The 17,476-nt window shown below is 46.7% G+C and overlaps 1 protein-coding gene across 6 annotated transcripts in view; it reads right to left on the bottom strand.

Annotated features, from left to right (window-relative positions):
- Positions 1–17,476, bottom strand: part of CTBP1 (C-terminal binding protein 1) — a 1,060,098-nt gene that overhangs the window by 403,613 nt on the left and 639,009 nt on the right. The window lies entirely within an intron of this gene.

Below are 17,476 nucleotides of genomic sequence, written 5' to 3'. Positions count from 1 at the left end.
AAACACCCGGTCATAGTTGTGACCCCAGAGGGCACCCCTTGTTTACTAGGGAATGACCTCCTGAGAAGGTTGTCACCCCAAATAGATTGCATAAACAGGGTCCTCTGGACCCAGACTAGCCGACCAATAAAATTAAAACAGAGTGTCAACCATGTTAGTTTAAACGGCACCTGCCACATGGTTGAACAAAAATCTGACCAAGTAGAATTTCACTTCCAGAACAACCAAATTCCAGACGTGACAGTAATAGCAGTAGGACAACAGACTGGTGATGGGGGGTCCTCTCTATTTCTGAAAATCAACCTTCCTTCCAGTTTAAAGTGGTATTCCACGCTGGAAGGAAACACTCTGAAATTTTATACCAATCCACAATCTGAAACTCCCACTCCTATAGTCCAGAAAGATGTGAAATCAGCTCAAAGCCTGGCTGATATTCAGCAAATTGGAGAGCGGTTGTTCATCCCTGTTCAGTTAAATGATGGGAAGGACTCTGTTCTCGCTCGAGTGTGTGTGAACAACGGTAAGAGCTTCATCAGCGAAGCCATGTTTCGCCAACTTCCAAAAGATCCAGCCATTCCCACCTTCAAACTGATAGACAAATGGGAGATGGACCTGGAAGCACCTAATTCCAAACATCTCCTGCCAAGCAGGTGTATGCTCAAAATCTCCATTGGCAACAAGAGCATAGTCCACAATTGTTGGGTCGTGCGAGACGTCCCTGCCGCCTTTTACTTAGGCAGTGACATTCTCAATCGCTTTGCCATTAGTTTGGACCTAATAAACTTCAAAGCTTGGTCCCGATTAGCGGATAATCCCATGGGCTTTGATGATCCAGAAAAAGCATTTAGGTCAGCTCAATTGCTACCTTATGCAGTTGAAATTCAGGTTAAAGAGGAAGTCACCATCCCAGAAAGGACCCGACAATTCTCCCTGGAAGTGAAAGTTAAAAGGGGACAAGAGTTGAAAAACCCTGATGCTTACATACATCTAAATGCTTCTCTCCAACAGCAAGGGTTGGGGGTAAACCCAACACCATTAGTCAACATAGAACATGACACCATTCCAATAGAGGTGGATAACAGCGACTTAAAGAGTATTACTCTAGCCGCAGGCACCATTATTGGAATGGCGGTTGATGACCGACATTTTTCCATCGACTTAGTAAATGAACTGTTAGGACCAATCCCCAAGGACTGTTTTGACAGTGACAGTGATGACAATACAACACCAGACAGGATCTTTACCCGGCATGGGGGGAACTTCCTGGTGTACACTTCCTGCCCCTATGGTAAGGAAGATGTGACTTGTGACTTCAGGAGGGATGAGGTGATTTTCCAGGTCCATGAGGGCTGCCTTTCCCACCTGAAGCCTCCGGTCCAAATCAGCACTCTAACCAGGGACTTCTCCACCCAGCTGGAGGAGGCCGCTGAAATAGCCAAACCAGAAGTCTTTCCAGGCTTCAGGCAGATGGTGGAAGAGAGAGTCAACCTAGCTGATGCCTGTGTGACTCTGGAACAAAAGCAAAAGTTGAAACAAGTTTTCTTGGATTTCCAAGATCTCTTTGCGGTAGACTCCTATGACTGTGGTCGCACTGACATCCACACAACAACAATCCCCACGGACCCTGGCATGACTCCTGTGTTTGTGAAGCAATATCGCTTGCCTCTCGCATCAATGGAGTCCCTTACTGAAATAATTAAGAACCTTGAGTCCCGGGGAATAATCTGTCCAGTCCACAGCACCTTCAATAATCCGGTGCTGGGAATATTGAAGCCAAACGGCCAGTGGAGACTCTGCGCTGACCTCAGGGAGCTCAACAAACGGGTCCATACTTCCCGATGGCCTCTGCCCTACATTGACCAAGGTCTGGCCCAGATTCAGGGGTCACAGGTATTCACTGCAATAGACCTGACCAATGGATACTGGACCGTGCCTGTCAGTAGGGAGGACCAATACAAGCTGGCTTTTACCTTTGGGGGCCAGCAGTACACATGGACCCGGACTCCCTTCGGATACCTCAACTCCGGCAATGAATTCAACATTTTTCTACACAAGGCCATGCCCGACTTGGGTGCAAGGGGTAACCTGGCTTATGTAGATGATGTCCTCATCAAAAGCTCAACTGTTGAGGAACACATAGCGGAGATCCGTTATGTTCTGACACAGTTGAGGGCCGCCGGAGCAAAACTTTCCTTTCAGAAAGCACAGTGGTGTAAAACCCGTGTTAACTTCTTGGGGCATGAGATTACTCCTCAGGGTCTTTGTCCCCAGGAAAAGAAAGTGGAAGCACTTCAGAAACTGAAAGACCCCACAACTCTGCGGGAACTAAGGAGCCTCCTTGGACTGACTAATTACAGCAGAAAGTTCATTGAGGGCTACGCAGAGATCACCAGACCCCTGATTCATCTCCTGAAGGGGGGGGTCAAGTGGGAATGGGGTCCAGAACAAGCCGAGGCAGTAAAACAACTCAAAAGAAGCCTCTCACAAGCGCCTTGCCTAGCTTACCCTGTCAGAAACAAGGAGTTCTTCCTGGAGACGGGGTTCTCTAATACGTGCTTGACGGCAGTATTATACCAAAAGCATGACAAGGTCAATAAAGTAATCTCCTATGCGAGCAAAACTTTATCCTCTGTGGAGGAAAAATTCAACGATTGTGAGAAGGCACTCCTGGCAACGGTGTGGGCATTGAAGAATTACCGCCCGTTTATCCAGGGGGAACACATCATAGTGGAGACTCCACACCAGCCTCTGCAATATCTCCAAAGTGACAGAATCCGGGCCGGAAATGTGAGTAATTCCCGAATTACTTCCTGGATTCTGTCAATGCAAGGCTTTCCTGTGGAGGTCCGATATGGCCAAAACAAGAAGAGTCCCCTCGCGCAAGGTCTGGCTGACTTGCATGATTGTGCCAGAGAAAACTGTCTCGAGGACGAAAGTCTAAAAATAAAGGACAACATGGAGGCATACCTTAATTCCCCCCACAAAGTCTTTGAAGAGGACAAGTGTGAGGGAATGCCCACTGTCTATGTGGATGGATGCTCTTACCATGTTGACAACAACGGGGAGAAAGAACTGGTGGCTGGCGTAGGGAATGCATGGGTGAATGAGTCCCCAGAACCCTCCGCTGGATACAAAATTGGTCCCCGAAGTAGTCAGGTGGCAGAATTGATGGCTGTGCATCAGGCCATCCTCACTGCTGTCCAGCATCAAATCCACGAACTGGTCATAATCACAGATTCGGATTATGTACGGAACGGGTTCGTGGAGCACCTGGTTAATTGGAAAACCAGAGGCATGTTATGTGCTAACAACAAACCCTTGAAACATGGGAAGTTGATCCAAAACATTGATGATCTGGTCACCTCGAATGAGATGACCATCTATTGGAAAAAGATCAAGGGTCATTCCAAAGTAGAGGGACCAGACAAAACTGGAAATGACTTAGCTGATCAGCTGGCCAAAACCGGGGCCATCCAAGGGGATCTAATTGAGATTGAGTCCCTGTTGGGGGAAATCCAGGTCACTGCTATCACTAGGTCCCAGACAAATGCTCACAACGACCTTTCAATTGCACAATGGAGTAAGGAGACCCCTGATGCTGATTTGATTACCGCTCAGAAGGGGGATCCAATAATTGGTAAATTTTACCAGCACCTTGAGGACCCTGAGAACTTTCCCCTGACGGATACCGATTATATTGGGAAAGAGGACCTAAGAGTGTTGATGAAATGTCCAAAAATGTTCCGAATCCAAGACGGTTTGTTGGTAAGGAAATCCAAAGCTGGCCACGATCAGTGGGTGGTTCCTACCTCATTCCGAAGCCTGATGTTAAGTCACGCCCATGATGCGGCCACCGCCGGTCATAGGGGGTTTCACACAACATTGGAAATCTTAAGAGAGGTTGCATACTGGCCACACATGGGGCAGGACCTCGACCAATACTTGAAGGGGTGTCTTGTGTGTGCACAATTTCAGCCATCATCCCTCACGCACCGTGCGCCTCTACAAAAGAGGGGAATGACACTGCCATGGTCAGATTTACAAATCGACTTTGTAGGCCCTGTGATTCGCTCGGCTAGGGGGAATAAGTACATGTTGACTGTGACATGCTTGTTTACCAAGTGGGTGGAATGTCTCCCAGCCCCAAACTGCAAGGCAGAAACTGCAGCTGCCTTGATGATTAACCACATCTTTTCCCGTTTTGGTCTACCTCAAAGGATTGAGTCAGACAGAGGTAGCCACTTCACCAGTGAAGTAATGACAAAGATGTGGGAGATACTGGGGGTCAAGAGAAAGCTGCATATTGCTTATAGACCAGCTTCTTCTGGGGCAGTAGAGAGATATAACCGGACAATTGTGAGCATATTAAAGAAGTTTGTGGCAGATTCTGGGCCAAGTTGGGATATCCGATTACCTCTGGTCCTAATGGCCATCAGATCTACCCCTTCATCTGCAACCAAAATGTCACCATTTGAGTTGATGACTGGACGCAAGATGGTGCTTCCTCAGCATTTGCTCTATAGGACCCAAGAGCAGACACTGATAAATGCCTCCACTACTCATGAGTATGTGGAGAATTTAAGGAAACACCTCCAACATGCTTTTGCTTATGCTCAGCGGAATCTAGAAAGATCAGCTGATAGCATGAAGACCCACTATGACCTGAAAACTTCCAGGAAGGAATATCAGGTGGGAGACCGGGTCTATCTATACAACTTCCAAAGGAACCAGGCCAAGCAACGCAAATTTTTGCCTACATGGAAAGGACCCTTGGAGATCATCGACAAGATCTCCCCTGTGGCCTACAAAATCCACATCCCCAAAGGCCCTTTGGCAGCGGGGGAAGACAAATGGGTCCACATAAACCAGTTGAAATGTTGCCATCCCAGGCACACTCTGCAACAACTGGAGGAATCCTCTGGAATCCTAGCGGGTACTGTCTCAGACTAATTCTGTTCCAATCATAAAACATACCACATCTAGTCTCTAAAATATTGTGATTTGCATGAAACTGTCTCTTAGTTATACTGTTTTTTATCAAAATAAGAATGTAATGTTTCGTCATGATGAAATGCATATGCTGTCCCACCATCTCAACAGTGGTGGAAAAACGTCTATGAGTAGGTATTGCCGCTCTTCCTTTGTCGTCCTAGGAGAAAGAAGACCTTGAGACTGGCCAAGGAGGATGATCCGGAGACCAGGAACGAAGATCCAATGGGCCCGGGGTACCGCCCAATCTTCCCATCAGGACCGGCGAGGAGAACCGATCGATCAGTACCGGATGGAGAAGAAGATGCTGAACTGTGCCATCTATTGGAAGAAGATGAGGAAACATCCCAGGTCTTGCGAGTCCCATTCGTGAAATAGAATGGCCATCGCAAGAGGGGGGCTTGTGGGATGTATTTACCCATGCATCCGAGCCATACCTCAAAACTGTGCAGTACTGACATGGAAAACATCATGATGGCCAGAGCTTCCCAGAAAATGCACAGGGAAATGCATGAAGAATAGGCTGCCACTCATTTTGCCGATGTTATGGGCACAGAAGGAAACTGCTTAAAACCACCATTGGACTACCCGCACAGTAGTCTGAAACCATTGGGAATGGCAATGCTGATTGCCAAATGCAACTAGAATTGTGGGGAATTCATTTTCTTAAATCCCAAAAATGGGTGCAGTACCAGTACTCACCACTATCCAAAAGCCGGCAGTTTAAAACCACCCTGTGTTTCTCTGAAGGCAGGCTCAAACTGTCTATTTTAAACATTGCAACACATCTAAAAACTCACTGGACACCAGCAGACATTTGGTAGAATGGAGTGTTGTGTGCCTACAAAATCTGGGAAATGAAGATCATAAGACAAGGTTTATAACAAGACTGGCTGAGCTGTGGATTGCAGCAGTTTAAGTTGCACTGGATTTAAAGACACTAAAATCGAAAATGTTTAGATTAAATGAGTGACCTATGTTTGGTATCACATGCCTTTGTAACTGTTGAAATGTCATAGTTTTGCACTTAGAATCAGCATCCTAGCTGCATGTGTAAAATTGCAAGTTAAGTTAAAAAGCAACAAAAAACCTGTCAGTTAGCTGAAGGTCTGACTTAAGGAACTTGATTTTGCTTGGCAGCTACCCCCATCAGGAGTGAAACTTGAGTCACCACTGTGTTCCCAGGCCAACCTTCCTTTTGCTGCCCACACTAAGGATATGCCATCTATCTGATAATTGAATTACCTGTGCTCTGCAGGAGAGTGAACAAAGCCCTCTTCACTCAGGCAAAGGTTTTATTACGCAGTCGTAAAATGTAGCTTCCTCTTGGCAGGAGCTGGGAGGGGCACTGCCTGTGAGAGCAAGCTGGCTTGGCAGAACTGGATTAACCAGTATTTCTACCTTGTGCTGAGAGAAAACCACACCCCTTTGTAGCCAGAATATTGTTTAGAAAAAGATTAATAACTCATGGTGCGGACATGTGAAAATTTTATAAATGATACCATAATTCTTGTGATTTTTCTGCCCACATTTTAAGAGGTTTTTCGACCCGGTGGCATGTTCAGGGGGGTGTTAGCGGAAAAGTGGGGATAACTCTAAATATATGCATGTTAAAAATCTGAAACTTCATCAGTTAATGTCCGTACTCCCTGCGCACATGTATGTAAAGTTGGGTCAATGTCAGAAATTGCAAAATCAGTTAAAAAGTGAAATATGTGCCATTTCTGAATGCAAGCTCCCAGGAAGAGCAGAGTTTGAACAGGGGATACCTCCTGTAATGCATGATGGGTGCATATGATTTTAAAACAATATGTACCTCTGCAAATATGTATTTGTTTCAAATCTAGATTTGTGTGTAAGTTGACAGGAGGAGTGGACTTTCTGCAGGCTGTAAAATGACATCACTCTGACTCACAGTTCATTCCCCAATCAAATGATAAATGGAAGTTTGACCAATTAGAAGCTGAGAGAGAGGTAGGGTCAGTGATGCTAGAACACACCCACATTCTAAACACATAAAAGCAGACAGACAGGACAGATAGGGACTTTCAAAATCCATCTGCCGCTGGAAGCTCTGCCGGAAAAATCCATACTTTACCTCCATCAAACCTCCAGAGAGCCAAACTAGAGACTTCAATCTATCCAGAACTAGAGACCCAGACCAGAGAACCAGAGAGAGCTGACCCAGATCACTGTGAAGTGCAGAGACCAGAGGCGAATTTAAAACCCTGACCAGATCCGTGATGAGGCCCATTTCACTCAAGAATATAGTGTGAGTACCTAGAAAACTGTGCAGAACCAATCTCCTAGTTAAAATAATATAATTCAATCCATTTTTAACCTAAGTAGAACTGCATCTTAGCAATTGTGTTATCCTGCCATCATTTTTAAAGCTGAAAAAGTGTGCGTTTAAAATTTCAAATCTGAAAAACGACCTTTATTCAATCGCTCATATCTCCGCAACCGTTTGTGCTAGAGACTTGCAGTAACTTTTATTTGGAAGCTGAGATCCTAGGCTTTCCTAGGACCCCAAAACGATAGAGATAGTCCTTGTGGTTCCTCTGTAATAGCGCTTGGCGCATCCGCGAATTTTGCCGCGATTTGCAAATTTCTTCACGTGTAAAAAGCTGCTGCTGCTTGCCTTCCATTGCCAGAAATTCGTTTAACCTGCTAACTATCCCTGCATCATTGCTAGTGTGAGCCTGGACTAATATTAACTAGATACCACTCACCCTGAACCTCTGAAAGGGAATTAAAAAGCATTTCCAGCATATTTCTCATCCATTGCTAGCACATATCAAAGCATTTGGGCCTGTGTTTTCAAAACTCCTATCTGTTTTCTGTAAGCTTGCTGGGGTGAACTGAATCACATTTGATTGCATTTCTGAGAACTGTGTGTTTTCCTTCCATTTCCTTGCATTGCATAAAAGGGGGAAGGGGATTGCCAGAGAAAAGTGATTACATTGTTTTGCTGAAATCATATCAAGTTGTTTTCTATACTGCAATTCATTCATTCAACCTTGCATTTCCTTGAACCTTATAAAGCATTCTCTACCACATTATACTTCTGTACCTATTTACCTGTGTGCTACCTTATCCATTTCATGTCAACTCCTTATTGATTATAGAGAAGCGTGTTAGTGCCAGATTCTCCGTTGTTAATATTTATCATATCAGATTAAGTGTGATATTCAATTATTAATTTATTATAAAGTGGGATATATATATCTATTGTTTAATTTATCAAATAAACCTTTTAACTTGCAAAACAGAACTACTTCTTGGCTCAGTGGGGTCAGGGGGATTCCAAGAGAGGGGTGTTATATAGGGGTAGTCATCCAGAACGCATGAACTGGACCTAAAGATATATCAATAAGGGTTTTCATTCAGTATTATAGACTAGGCGTTGACTTGAATCCCCTTACAGGCTCCTGTAGAAGAGAGAGATCTACCCCCCACTCTCTGCTTGGAAATGCATCTGATATGCAGAGAGGTGGAACTAGAAGACCGAAGATCTCTTGCAGGGAGGTATTTAGGGAGAGAGAGATGGATGTAGCGGGTTCCCAGACCCCAGAGAGCCTTGTGGATGATGCAGAGGGTCTTGAACTCGATCCTCACAGCAACCAGCAGTGAGTGGAGAGATTTTAGGGCTGGAGAGATGCAATCCCTGGTCTTGAAGCCAAGGGTAAGCCGTGCAGTCCTATTCTGGATTAGTTGAAGGGGGTAAAGGGAGGATAAAGGTAGATGTATTTCTGATGTCACTGTATAAGATGCTGGTTCTATTGGTATGATTTCTTCCAAGTCCAACGAATCATATGACCAGTTGTTGTAATAGTTGCCATTCACTGGTCATATATGTTCAGACCTAAGGCTAGGAATTTATGTATGAGCTTCCAAAATCAAGTCCACTAATTGTGTATATGCAGCTTTAAACATTTGTGTATCACTATATGGGATACATTACTCACCGTAATCGTATTTCTGATGCTTGTATCTGCTTAGATTCACATGCTGTGCATAGGCCGACATCTAGTGGAAGCTGCGGAGTATTACAGTTTGATTTTCGAAAGTCGAAAATGGGGCGTCGACACAGGCGTGCCAGTAATACTATCCCTAGTGTGACGTCCACTGTACCCAAGATCCCTCACGCGTGTAGGATCCTCAGATTGTATTTTTTCTGACATGAGGAAGCATGAGGAGTAGCGTGAGTACAGATAATCCAAGCAGATAGACAGAAAGGTAAGACTACAAGCAATCATGCGCCTTCTCTCGGAGGGGAGGAAGGGTGGGTCGCATGTGAATCTAAGCAGATACAAGCATCAGAAATACGATTACGGTGAGTAATGTATCCCTTCTGAAGCTTGTGGAATCTGCTTAGATCACATGCTGTGCATAGATTAGCGAGCAGTACCAGAAGAAGGAGGTGGGATGTGAGAAGGGTCATGAGCAAACAGGTGTCTTAGAACCGCTTGTCCCACTTGTGTATCTGTCTTGGAATGAGTGTCAATGCAGTAATGCTGAGTAAAAGTGTGAATAGAGCTCCAAGTAGCCGCTTTGCAAATGGTGTCGAGGGGAACATTTGCAATGAAAGCCAGAGTGGCACCAATGCCTCTAGTAGAGTGGGCCCTTGGCGTAAAAGGCAGAGTCTTTTTAGAAAGAGAGTAACACAGCTGTATACAGTTGATAATCCACTTCGAGATAGCGCCCTTAGAGACGCGATCCCCCTCTCTGCCTGTAGCTACGGAGACAAACAGTTGATCTGTTTTCCTTAGCGGTCTGGTTTTATTTACATAGTATAGGACCGCCCTACGCACATCTAGGGTGTGTAGTTTCACCTCAGCCGAGCTTTGCGGGTTTTGGAAGAAAGCCGGAAGCTCGATGGACTGGTTTACATGGAATTTGGATATGAATTTAGGTGAGAACCTAGGGTGTGTGCGTAAAACCAGTTTGTCCTTGTGGATAGTAAAGAAAGGATCCTGCACTGACAGAGCCTGAATTTCACTGACCCTTCTTATGGAGGTAATGGCTACTAAGAAGGCCGTTTTATAAGTCAGGTGTTGGAGACTACTTTTATGCATGGGTTCGAATGGGGGTCCCATGAGCTTAGCTAGCACCACGTTGAGGTCCCATCCTGGCGGTGGGTTCGAAATAGGAGGGTGAAGTCTCTTTACTCCTTCCATGAAGGCTTTAACCACTGGTACTTTCCACCACGAGACCTTGTTATGGGATGTGGTGTAAGCCGAGAGGGCTGCCAGGTGTACTTTCAGTGAGTTAAAAACCAACCCTGCATCCAGCAGGTGGAGCATGTATGTTACAACGTTGGAAGGAGTGCAATCAACCGGGTTGATTTGTTTATTCTGGCACCAGATAACGAATCTTTTCCACTTATCAAAGTAACAGTGCCTTGTATTTGGTTTCCTGGACTCCTTTAGAATGTCCATACACCTCTGTGGTAATTTGAGATGTCCAAACTCTATGACTTCAGGAGCCATGCTGCTAGGTTCATAGAGTTGGGTTTCTGATGCACTGTTTGACCCTGTTGCTGGGACAGTAGGTTGTACCAGGCTGGGAGTCTGATGGGTTCGCACACCGCCATCCTGCGTAGGTGTGGAAACCATGGTTGTCTCGCCCACATGGGAGCAACTAGGATGAGCGTCATCGATTCCTTGTTCATCTTGTACACCACCTTCCTGATGAGAGGAGTTGGTGGAAAAGCGTACGCAAACATCCCTGACCAGTTCATCCACAGGGCATTCCCTTGGGAGTCTGGCTGGGGGAACCTGGATGCAAATCCTGGGCATTGTTTGTTTTCGCTTGTGGCGAATAGGTCTATAGTGGGGAAACCCCACTGAGAGAAGAGATCTTCTACTACGTCTCTGTGAAGGACCCATTTGTGTTCTTCTGGGAGGGAGTCTCTGCTTAGAGTATCCGCTAGGGAATTGAGCTCCCCTGGAACATGTTGCGATGACAGGAAGATGTTCCGTCTGAGTGCCCATATCCATATTTTCTGGGCAAGCTTGGACAGATTTGGCGAACGAGTCCCCCCTTGCTTGTTCAGATAGAACATGGCTGTCGTGCTGTCCGTCCTGACCTGCACCGACAAGTTCAGTAGATGGGGCTCGAACGCCTTTAGCGCTCGGAATACTGCCAGAAGCTCTAGCAGATTGATGTGGTTCTTGGCTACTGAGTGAGACCAGAGACCCTGAGCTGTGTGGTGGAGATGGTGAGCTCCCCACCCAGTCAGGCATGCATCTGTAGTCACCACGGCTTGTACTTCGGGATCGTAAAAGGGTTTCCCCTTTGCGAGATTCTCTCTTGTCCACCAGTGTAGGCTCTGTACGAGTGTTGGCGAAACGACCACTAGATCGTCCCAATGACCACTTGCCTGAGACCACTGTTTCGCCAACCATTCCTGCATGGGACGCATGCGCAGACGCGCGTGGGGGAGCAGGTAAATGCATGACGCCATCATGCCCAGTAACCGCATAGCTTTGCGTACTGTTATCTGTTGACCTGACTGATAATACGGAATTTGCAGAAGTATATTCCGAATTCTCTCTTCCGAAGGGAAGGTCAATCCTTTCTGAGTATCTAGGATAGCTCCTAGAAACTGTTTTGAGGTGCTTGGCACCAGACTTGACTTTTTCTCGTTGATGGAGAAGCCTAATTCGTGGAGGAGGTCGATAGTCCTCTGAATGTTTGACCTGCAAATTCCCGGGCTTTCCCCCGTTATGAGCCAGTCGTCCAGATAAGGGTACACCGGGATTGCTTCCCTGCGTAGGTGTGCAGCCGCCACCGCCAGTACCTTGGTGAATACCCATGGTGCTGAGGCTATCCCGAAGGGCAGTACCTTGAATTGGTAGTGGCGGCTGTCCACCTTGAAGCGCAAGTACTTCCTGTGCGCTGGGAGCATGGAAATATGAAAATAAGCATCTTTCATATCCAAGGTTGCCATGTAATCCCCCTTTTTTAGGAGGGGGATTACCTCTTGTAGCGTGGTCATACGGAATTTTTGGGGCTTGACATACTTGTTGGCAGGCCGTAAGTCCAATACTGGGCGCATTGTCAAATCTTTCTTTGGCACAAGGAAGTAAGTTGAATAGATACCCTTGTTTACCTGGTGTCCTGGGACGAGTTCTATCGCGTCCTTTTCTAGCAGAATGGCGATCTCCTCGAGAAGGATCCTTTGATGCTCTAGGGAGTGCACTCTTTGTCGTGGAGGATGGTTCCGGGGACGCTGCAGTAGTTCTATACAATATCCTGCGGATACTGTTGACAGCACCCATCTGTCTGAGGTGATCCCTTCCCAAGCTTGGGTGAAGGTGGAAATGCGTCCCCCTACTGGGGTTGCGTGGCAAGGGACCCTGAGCTGAGCGTCACTGTTTTGGTGGAGGCGTGCCACCTCCCTTGTTGGGGCTGCCTCTGCCTCTTCCACGACCTCTCTTGTTACCCCTGCCGTAACTCTGGGTAGACTGCTGGTTGTTATTCCATTGTGTACCCTGTCCCTGGGCATAGTTGCCTCTTTGTGAATTTTGGCAGCGTGGGCGATGAAAATTACTGTTCCCCCTCTGGTTAGGGGGTTTGTTGGTAAGCTGGCCAAGGGATTTGAGAGTCTCATATTCATCTTTGGCATTTTTAAGTGCGTCTTCGACCGCTTTCCCAAACAATAGGTCGGGTTCCACTGGCTTGTCTATTAAAGAAGCCTGGGTTTCTGTCTTGAATCCCGACTGCCGTAACCACGCATGTCTCTTGATAACAGTACCTTCTGCTATCAATCTCCCTGCGTTGTCAGCGGCGTCGAAAGTTGCTTTTAAAATGCAACCAGACACGGCTCTCCCCTCTGCCGAGATCCGAGCCAGCTGGCCCTTTAATGGTTCTGGAGCAGAGGCAATGAGCGCCGCGACTTCTTCCCATTGATGGCAATTGTAACTAGCCAACAGGGTGGTGGAATTCGCAATCCTTGCTTGGTAGGCGGACGTTGAGGCTACCTTCCTGCCAAACCCGTAAAGTTTTTTGCTCTCCTTGTCGGGAGGAGCTTCTGATGAAGATAAGGGCGTGCCAGCCCTTTTTCTAGTGTTGGTAACCACTAGGGAATCTGGTTTAAGATGTCCCCTTATATACAGAGGGTCAGACTGGGCTGCCCGGAAAATCTTTTCAATTCTGGGGTTGACAGCTCTGGTGAGGTTCGGATTCACCAGGGAAGGATCTATTCTTCGTTGGATGGATTTGAGGATAGGGATGGTCTGAGCGACCGGTCTTCTCTCTCCTACAAACTCCTCCGCGAAGCCCCTTTCCTCCTGTACACCGTGGGTGTCGATGTGGAAGTGTTCCGCTGCTCGAGCGAGAACCTCGTTAAGGAGGGGCTGGTTATCAATTGGAGAGTCAGTAACTGGGGCTTCGCTTTGTACTGGGGAATCTACTCTGTAAATTTCCTGCTCATCTTCTCCCTCCTCCAGGTCCTCATCCTCTGCATAGTAATCTGTCCCGGTTTGTTCTTCCATAATGTTAAACTCCTGGTCCTCTTCAGGGAAAACTTGTCCCTGGTAACTGGGGAGTGGAGTAGAATATGGAGTGGAGTAAGGCTGAACCTCGAAGGGTTCAGGTCTTTCGAACCGGGGCTTTTTACTTAGCGGGATAGGATCGGAGGAGCCTGAGGGTGTGGCCCCTTGAGGGTTATATGAAAGAAAGTGTTCTGGGTTCTTATCATAAAAATCAGCCAAGGAAGACATCCTAGACATAACCCTGTCTATGTCTTCACTGGACCATTCCCTGGAACAGGGTATTACTTTAGCAGGTGATGATTTATGGGACTTTTCAAGGGTAGACTTGTGTTTGCTTGTCTGCCTAGGGTGAGAGGATGGCTTTACAGGGGTTGAAGGCTGTGCTTTCCGCTGTTTCCCCCCCTCCCCGTGCGTGGAAAAATGTTTTCCCTGTCCCTTGGAGGCCCCAGAGACTTTCGACGTCTGGCGCCGAGGGTCTGGAGAGGTATCTGTGTGCTTCGGGCGTGGGGCCTCACTGGTGTTAACCGCGGTCTCGGTATCTTGGAGCGCGGCCTGGGGGTGGAAGTCGTCTTCGTCTCCCGACGATCGAACTTCCGTTAATGTGTGTAGCGAGGCACTCTTGGCAAGAGTGGATGATTGCCTTGCGTCGTGAGGCGATCTCGATCGAGAGCGCCCAGAGGACACCGAGTCGGACCATTCTTTTTGTGCCTCTTTCCGGGAAGTCGACGTCGTCGAGGTCCGGTTGGTCTTAGTGTGTTTGGTGTGTGTTAGGTGTGTAGCGCTTGCGTCGCCGGGGGTCTTCCCCATAGCCGCCCTGCCGGACGACCTTCCGAGGTCGGGGACCTGCGCTCGTCGGCTGTCTTTCGACGCCGTAATGCCCTCGCCGTCCGAAAGTGCGGCGTCGCTGCCATCGCTGAAGGCGCCCTCCGCTGCCATGGCCTCCTGCCTGGCGTGGTGGGCCCAACGCTTTGTCGAACGGTCCTTAAGTGTCTTAGGTTTAAACCTACTACACGCTCTGCAGTTCGCTTCGGGGTGATCCCTCGGCAAGCAGAGATTGCACGTGGCGTGCCTGTCGACCCAAGGGTATTTGCGATTGCACTTGGGGCAGAATTGAAAAGGGGTACCCTCCATACGCACCTTAAGGCAGCGGGCTGCTAAGTGTAGGAATATATAAAATGTAACTATATATCAAGAGTGAAGAGTATGTACCACCCCCCACTCTCCCTACTTGTAAGGGCCGAGGCCAGCGGCCTACTAGGCCCGGGCCGAGGCCAGCGGCCTTCCGAGGCCCAGATCCGTCGTGCAGCAGTCGACGGTCGATGACTTCTCCAGCCGTCGTCGAGGTTGAGGGTCGACGTTGGGGTGGGGAAGGGAATGAATAAGAATTATAATTATAATAACAGCAAAAGTATGGCTAAGGCCAGGGAACTCCGCAAGATGCTTCCGACCAGTATGGCGGAAAAAAACAATCTGAGGATCCTACACGCGTGAGGGATCTTGGGTACAGTGGACGTCACACTAGGGATAGTATTACTGGCACGCCTGTGTCGACGCCCCATTTTCGACTTTCGAAAAACAAACTAATACTCCGCAGCTTCCACTAGATGTCGGCCTATGCACAGCATGTGATCTAAGCAGATTCCACAAGCCTCAGAAAAACTATTACATAGTGATAATATCGCGTTGGGCATAGTCAAAGATTCAATTTCAGCAGGGGATTCCGAAATGGAGGACTCAGTGGAATCAGAGGAGAAAGAGATATCATTATAGCTGATGAGGCATACACACTTTCTGATATGTGCACCAAATCAGGAGATTTAGACAAGTTAGAAGAGTTGTTTAAAGCAGCCCCAATTATATTTTTAGATGTCAACCTAGCCTTATTCAACACTTGTAAAGACTCTCCTATGGACTCCCTTTGTAGATTTAGGTACAAGTTAAGGAGGGAATTATTGTCCACTGGATTGGATATTGTAGACTCCTCAGGATTTGGTGTGTCATGCATTTCTGACATAGATTCAGCTTGAGCTCCCATGTTAGGAGGCTGTGGTATAAGGACTCATGAATCACAAAATGTTACTTTGTTGTACTGGGGATTGCTGCGGCATAAACGTGTCTTCTACTGCCACTACAATGCCTTCAACAGTAGCGTTGCGATGGAGTTTACTACAAATGCACTTTTGAAAGGTCCTGCTAGATTCTAATGCTCACTTACTTCTAGAATTATTTACACTGCGTAGGTGGGTAAGATTTGTGTGCTGCCGGCATGGTTCAAGGTCAACCAAAACTTTACTTGCCACATACTTCAGGCTACAAGCCTGCATATTCTCAATTGCTCTCACCAAGACTTGCCGGGTCTTTTACACAGCACCCCAAGAGCGGCTCAAAGGCAATTAATCCCAACAGTCACCGCTCAAGCTTAAGTTATAGTTTACTGGGAACTTCCTGTGCAAACCAACAGACTGCCAACTACGCTCCCAAAAACTTGCCAGGACTTGTATGCAGCACCCGAATAGTGGCACAAAGGGCAGTAAGCCCAACAGCCACCACTCGAGGTTGAGTTATAATTTAATTCCTTGCATACTGGGGACTTGGTGGGTAACAAATGAATGTGGCAACTCTCAACTCCAAGCCACCTCCCCAGTACATTAATATTACTGGCGACTGGGAGGGCTAAACAATGGCCACAGGAGTAGGTACCCACAAACAACCACAAGTGAAAGTAATGAGAGCAAATAGTCACTGTAACAGGTAATGGAAGCAGTTGGGAAATAACAAAACCCGCTTCCATTTCATGCCCTTCCAATTGGAGCTAACCCCAGCAAACACCACCGTAGGATCCACAGTCACTGGAATCCACGTGGTGGCACAGGAAATTAAGGACGCCACCAGTGCTCTACTCTGGCCCCTCACTGACATCCAGCATCGGCACTGGCCCGCTCAGGCCCTGGAAAAGCTTGCCTCAACTCTGGGCTCGCATCTCGAAACACTGAAACAAAGACAACGGAGAGGAAAAGGTCCTCTCAATGTACAACTTTGCAAAGACACGTTGCAAAGACACATCAAGCCACACCTCGGATTCCGCAGTTCTATCAATCAGTGAGGCCGCTTTCGACGTCCTTGTTTATTATCCCATGCAACTCCATTTTGAACTGAAGTTGGGCCCTTAAAGACTGCTTGTTGAGGGGATCCCCAAAACATACAATAATTATCATGATAGAATATCCATTGCATCTGATTGCATTCATATGAATACCATGAAATGAGAAACCAACTATCAGGCAGTATGAACGCATTTTCCCTAAAAGCACCAATGTTGCCATCTCGCTATTCTGATTTTTACTTGTGTTTCTGCTTGCTAACGGTTATGGCTGTTTTATATTGCTATACAATGTGTGTAACTTGAGAACCTCTGTGCAGTTATCATGCCATGTGTTTTTCTCTTTTTTGTATAATAAAATGCATAAAAAAGCATTAACAACAAGCATACAATTCAATTGAAAGGACAACAGCCTACAGCATTAACCTCACAAATAAATAAAACTTGGCAAAATACCAGATTTTAACCGTAAAACACTGCAACATCATTTGCTTACCAAATTTCAAAGTTATGATAAAACAAATGGTAAGAAAATGTTAAAGCCATGTAAATTTGTATTATAGGGTAAATGGGCATGGTAAAGAAAAAACATAGCTACTCTGGAGTAGGCATCCATACAGGGATCTGTCAAGCGCCCAACAAATATAAACACATTTGTGCTCTACTAATCTGTTAATTTGGATGATGGCTCAGTGCCAGCCAGCAAAATTGTCTACCCTGGTGTCTATACTGGCCCTTGATTCCCACGGCTACAGGTCAAAGAAGGTCGCTATATTTGACAGTATGAAGATTAAACCAAGGACAACACATATCACATTAAGCACCTGAAGCCTATATCTGACATATAATGTTTTCCATATTTTTTGTATGGTTCAAAAACTTATCA

This window comes from Ambystoma mexicanum, chromosome 6q, assembly GCF_040938575.1.
Source record: "Ambystoma mexicanum isolate Mex_15411 chromosome 6q, UKY_AmexF1_1, whole genome shotgun sequence".
In the NCBI taxonomy this organism is placed as follows: domain Eukaryota; kingdom Metazoa; phylum Chordata; class Amphibia; order Caudata; family Ambystomatidae; genus Ambystoma; species Ambystoma mexicanum.
This window is presented reverse-complemented; position numbering and strand designations above follow the sequence as displayed.